This window comes from Ochotona princeps, chromosome 16 (genome assembly GCF_030435755.1).
Source record: "Ochotona princeps isolate mOchPri1 chromosome 16, mOchPri1.hap1, whole genome shotgun sequence".
Lineage (NCBI taxonomy): Eukaryota > Metazoa > Chordata > Mammalia > Lagomorpha > Ochotonidae > Ochotona > Ochotona princeps.
The window spans coordinates 55,598,899-55,605,322 of record NC_080847.1 but is presented as its reverse complement, the minus strand read 5'-3'; positions in this window follow the sequence as shown (position 1 = coordinate 55,605,322).

Genomic DNA, 6,424 nt, shown 5'->3' with positions numbered 1-6,424 from the left:
GGGGAATGGATACAACATGCAGGGAGCTGATATACGCTGGCAGGGAAGCCACTGCAGTGGACACAGAGGATTAAGCCTGGGTCCCTGCGTGACCCCAGGCAAGGGGGGAACTCAGCGGATGGAGGTCAATCCAGACAGTGACAGAGGAAGGTGAGGGGAAGGGCTTCTTTAACCAAAGAAACAAGAATTGATTTATTGGAAAAAGAAGGAAGAGATGGGGAGACAGAAAGAAAGATCTGTCTGCTTGTTTGTGCCCCGAATAGCCACAGCCACCAGGGCAGGGCCAGCCCAGCGCCAGGAGCAGGAGCAGGCGCTCCCCCGAGCCCCCCGCACGGGCGCAGGCGTCCAAGGCAGGCAGTCAGGCTTTACCCACAATGCCACAATGTCTCCTGCCCCCGTGGCCTCTCAAGATTCCAACAGCGCGAATCACCAGACAGCACATGAATTAGCGAAATTATGTCAGAAAGGAGAGCTGGGGGTTGGCAACAGGTAGCACGGCCCTGAGTGGGCGTCGGCTGGACACAGAGGCCAGCACTCATAGGGCCCTGCGAGGTGCGTGGGCTTCAGCAGTGGGCGAAATGGGTCCCGGGCCATGAGATGGCTTGATGCCACCAGCTGGGGAGAGGCAGGAGGCAGAGGGTCCAGGGCTCCGAGGACATTCGGTGGGATAGGAAGGCCAGCGTGATTGTCTCACCGCAGCACATCCGCATACACCCTCTATGACTCGGCCGTTTCTCTCCCGGCCACGCATCCCTACGGAATCCGCCCACACCTACAAGGCAACACGTCGGAGGCTGTGCCTCCTGTGGCCCTTACCAGGGGTAGGAGGGAGGACACTGTCTCCGTGGAGGTCCTCTGTGGCCGGTGCCTGTGGTAACTGGCAGGTGGGTGAACACAGATGGGGCCCAGAGGCACGGCTGGGTGCCTGGAGAGGTGGGGGGGTCTCAGAGAAGCTTCCAGGTAGGGTGGGAAGTGCCAGCAGGTGCGGCCAACAGAGCAGCAGGCACATCCTCCACCCAGCCCTGCTCTCATGGTAGAGGGCTGGTCCTGGCTGGCAACCCTGGCCAGGGAGTGGCCCCCCATTTCGTAGGTGGAAGGGTCCCCACCCAGTGCATTCCGCCGGCTAGATAAGCATCTAATTGTTGGCTGCGGAGAGGAGAGGCCCTGTGGGTTCGCTCTTCTGAGTAACGATGAGCAGGATGGTGACACAGCTGCTATTAGCAAGCCCCAGACCCCCTCCACCCCGCGCTGCGTTCACGGCGTGCCTGCCTCTCCCTGTCCCGACAGCAACCCCAGGAGGATGGCCAGGCAGGTGACATGGGAGTGCCAGGAAGGTTGGCCGGGTTCACCATGGCCCCTGCGGTCTGTGGTTCAGGCTAGGGCAGGCTAGGGGCAGGAGGGTAGCTGTCGGAGCCTCTGCCTGCAGGGCTGTGGGGGGGCTAAGGCCAGTGGGGGAAGATGACACTTAAGCATCCTGTATCAGAAAGCCGGGCTCCAGTCCCGCTGCACCTGCCTCCCGCCACTTGCTCAGGAGCACCTGGGAGGCAGGAGTGATGGCTGCCTGGGTCCCACCACCCACCTGGGAGACCAGTCGGCTCAGTCCCGACTCTTGAGAGTATTTAGGGAAGAGGAAGAAAACCTATGGATTCAAGATGACTCTCTCTGTCTTCCAAATAAATAAATATGTTTCAAAGACGGTCTCATAATTCTTTCCTAGGAGGTTAAGTGCAATAAATAACACACCGGCACAGGGGCTGACAGGTTCGTCCTCTGCCTTGCAGAGAAACCAGCATCCCGTATAGGCACTGGTTCTACTTCCGGATGCTCCACTTCCGTCCAGCTCCCTGCTCATGGTCTCAGAGTGCAGCAGAGCAAGGCAAGGCGCAAGTCCTTGGGATCCTGTAGTCACATGGGAGACCCAGAAGAGGCTCTTGGCTCCTGGCTTAGGACTGTCTGAGCTCTGGTCACGTGGCCATTTGGGGAGTGAGCCATTTGGGAAGATCTCTGTCTCTCCTTCACTCTCTAACTCTGCCTTTCCAACAGACACATGAAACACACAGGCACACACTATAGGAGATGAGCAGACCCCAAGAGGCAGCAGCAGGGCCCAAGGGGTCGGGTCCCACCACCTACGGGAGAGACCCCGACGGAGTTCCCCACTCCTGGCTGGGGCGTGACTCACTCCGGCTGCTTGGGTTCATGAAATGTCTGGGACAATTCAGGTGCACGAAGGGAGGCGAGGTGGGTGGTGCAGGAACTCACCCGGGAAGGAAGGGTGACGTCTCCCACTCGCACTCCCAGGATCCCCGTCTCTCCGGCGGCCGCGCGGTGGCGCTGCCGCCCAACGCTGGACGCAGCAGGTGCCGGCAGGAGCCCGCAGCCTTCGGTTCCGCTCGCACTCCTGGCTCCCACCTCCTGCAAGGTGGAGAGAGGGCGCCAGGAGGGGCCCAGAAACAGGCACCGGGACCCAAACCCGTGCCCTGGTGCACGGGTGACAGCCAGAACTTGAGGTCATGCCCCTGGGGCCACCTCCTGGGGCCCCCCAGGAAATGCAAATGAGGACAGCAGCTGACCTGTGAGCCAAGGAAAATTGCAGGATGGCCACTTGGGGCTGCTGATAAGGGATTTCTCACGGCCACTTACCTGGCCGCGTGGGCGCCAGGCTGGCCCCATGCTGCAGCCTGCTCAAGCTTGAAGTCTCCTGACCATTTATGGTCACAGAAAACACACACACACACACACACAAACAGAGGGAACTGTGTTTCACACAGCACCAGTTTGGGATGGGGGCAGCGAACAACAGATGGGCCCTTTTAGCAATGACACTGTAGGGGCTGGCACTATGATGTAGCAAGGAAAGCTACCACCTGCAACCCTGGCACCATGTGGGCTTCACGTGGGTTCGAATCCTGGCTGCTCCACTTCCCAGCCCGCTCCCTGCTAACAGCTTGGAAAAGCAATGGAAGATGGCCCACGTGTTTGGACCCCTGCACCCACATGGAAAATTGAGAGGAAGCTCCTGATTCCCAGTTTCAGCTTAGCACAACTCTAGCCATTGCAGCCATTTGTGGAATGAAGCAGCAGATGGAAGATCTCTCTCTTTGTAACCCTGCTTTTCCAATAAAAACAAGTATTTATTTGAATATATAAGAATATTGACGATGGGGCCCAGCACAATAGCCTAGTGGCTAAAGTCCTCACCTTGTGGCTGGGATCCCATATGGGTGCCAGTTCGTGTCCCAGCAGCCCCCCATCCAGCTCCCTGCTTGTGGCCTGGGAAAGCAGTCAAGGATGGGCCAGAACCTTGGGACCCTGTACCCGCGTGGGAGACCTAGAAGAAGCTCCTGGCTCCTGGCTTTGGATCGGCTCAGCTCCGGCCCTTGTGATCAATTGGGGAGTGAATCTGACGACAGAAGATCTTCCTCTCTGTCTCCCCTCCTCTCTGTATATCTGACTTTGTAATAAAAATAAATCTTTTTTTTAAAAAAAGAATATTTATGATGATGATATAAGGCAACAATGAAGGAGTACTCTGTAGAAGGGGACTATTTATTTATTTGTAAGGAGGACAGAGGGAGAGAGATCTCCCGTCCACTGGTGCACTCCCCCAAATGGTTGCAATAGCCAGGAAGGAGCCAGGCTGCAGCTGGGAGTCTAGGGCCCCAGCCAGCTCTCCCACGTGGCTGGCAGGGGTCGGAACCCAAGAGGCAGCCTCTGCTTGTTCTCCAGGTGCGTCGGCAGGGAGCTGGATAGGAAACAGGGCAGCTGGGACTTGAACCTCACAGAGGACGCAAGCATCCCAAGGGGCAGTTTAGCTCAGTGCCCCCGGCGCCACCCCTTGGGCACAGTTTCAGCTGTTTTATAGCAATTAACTATCTCAGTGCCCCCGGCACCCACCCCTTGGGCACAGTTTCAGCTGTTTTATAGCAATTAACTCATCAGCTCTTCCTACTGCTCTGCAGGCCCAACACTACAATTATTCCCGTTCCACAGGTGAGAAGTTGAGGCCCAGACATGTAGTCATGTGCCCACAATCCCCCAGTTAGTGACAAGAGCAGGTTCCAGGCCTGCTTGGCATGAAGGTAACAACCGCCTTGGAGGCTTGGGCCTGGAACGGGACGAGGAAGCTTGTCCTGCAATGCTTGCCCGGGCTATCAGAAGGCTAAATAGCCCCAAACAGCTACAATGGCCGGAGTTGAGCCAATCTGAAACCAGGAGCCAGGAGCCTCTTCTGAGTCTCCTAAATGGGTGCAGGTCCCAAGGCTTTGGGCCATCCTCCACTGCTTTCCCAGGCCACAGGCAGGGAGCTAGATGGAAAGTGGAGCAGCCGGGACATGAACTGGTGTCCATATGGGATCCTGGCACATTCAAGGCAAGGATTTACCCACAAAGCCCATTAATAAATCTTTTTTTTAACAAATAGAGACGCATGCACTCTAGACAGGAGTCGGGATGGCCCCTCTGAGAAGCCAAGGACACAGGTGTGTGAACTAGCCATTCACACAAGCTCACACTCACACGTCCCATTGTGCAGTACCTAGGGGTTCAAGTCCTGCCTCCTGTCCCTGACCCTGGGTGCAAGGCAGCAGGTGGCCGCTCAAGGACTGGGGTCCCTGCCACCCACGTGGGAGCCAGGGCTGGAATTCCTGCCTCCTGGAACCCTGGGCTCACTCTCTCTCTCCTTCAAATAACTCTTATCAATTAACACTTACATAACAGAGCCAGCACTTTGGCTCAACTGGCTAATCCCCCACCTCCAAGCACCGGCATCCCACAGGGGCTCTGGTTTGTTTCCTGGCTGCTCCACTTCCCTTCCAGCTCCCTGCTTGTGGCCTGAGAAAGCAGTCAAGGACAGCTCAAAGCCTTGGGACCCTGCACCCATGTGTGGGAGAGCCGGAAGAGGCTCCTGGCTCCTGGCTTTGAATTGACTCAGCTCCAGCCATTGCGGCCATTTGGAGCATGAACCAGCAGATGGGAGATCTTTATCTCTGTCCCTCATCTCTGTAGATTTGCCTTTCCAATAACAACAATAACAACAATACCAATGTAACATGAGCCACATATGCAATTTTAAATTTCCTAGCAACTACATTTAAAAAGGGCAATAGTCCAACGAATTTTAGTAACCAAAATTGTATGTAACCCAGTCTACTTAAACCAACATCATTTCAACACGTGACCAACACCTAAACATCACCCATCAGGGAGTTGATATTGCTGCTACCAGGGCTTCCAAACCCAGGGTCTGTTTTAAACCTAGTGCACATCTTGAGGCCAAGACAGCGCTGGCATCTCACATGAGTGCTGGCTCTCGTCCCGGCTGCTCCACTTCCACTGCAGCTCCCTGCTCATGTGCACCCCAGGAAAGCACCAGGAAATGGTGCTTCCATGCATTGGGAGGCGCAGATGGAGTTTAGGGCTCCTGGTGCTGGCCTGCCCAGACCCAGCTGTCCACGCCACTTCGAGAATGAGCCATCAAGAAGATCCTCCTCTCTCTCGTATCAATTTCTGATGCTTTGCCTTTCAAATAAATACATAAATGGCTAAAAAAAGAAAATAAATGTGGATTCCATCTTTAACTTATCTCAAAATGGATATGCCCATATCCCAAAACGAGCAGAAACACAGAATCCAAGGCCCTTCTGCTCCCAAACATTTCCCATGAGCACTACTGTGCCTGGGGCTAAACCAAGCATTGGATCCCATTGCTTGGAACATTTGCTCTCCCTCACAATCTTCCGCGTGGGTACAGGGGCCCAGCGCCTCCCAGGCACGTTAGCAGGGAGCTGGATCGGTCCTGGGTAAGGGGCTGACCCTAGACTCTTCCAGGTAGGTGAGAGTGGCCCAAGGGGCAGGGGCCTGGCCCTGGGTTCACACTTTAGTGTAGGAACTAGCCTGGCAAAGCAGCTTTGTGGCATGCACCTGCTACGCTGCAAGGGGACTGGGATGATCCGAGTCCATGCTAACCTGCCCTAAGCCACTCCCCACAGCCTCAGGACCCTCTTGTGATCTGCCAGCCACCCATTCGCAGGGCCCCCCTACCTCACACAGGGTGGTGACTGGCAGCTGGGAGATGGAGGGGGAAGGCTGGGCATTTGGTCCAGGAGGCCCTGCCCTTGCAGCCTCGGGGGATGCAGTGCTGCCCTGCCACCCTCCACCTCCACCCAGGGAAGTTCAAATCCAGCCTGCCGGGTCCCCTGGACTGACCCCAAACCCAGGGGTCATTTCCCCCATCCCCGGGGCTTCCTGCCCACCCCCAAGGCTGGACCGCATTCCAGGGCTGGCAGAGTCCTTGATAACCACCTCTCAGCTCAGGGCCACCCCGAGGCGAGGTGGCAGAGGGAGGGGGAGGGCTGCCGTGCCAGTTGTAGGAATGCCAACTGCTGAAGGTTGGAAGGAAGGGAGGGCTGCTAGAACCACTCTC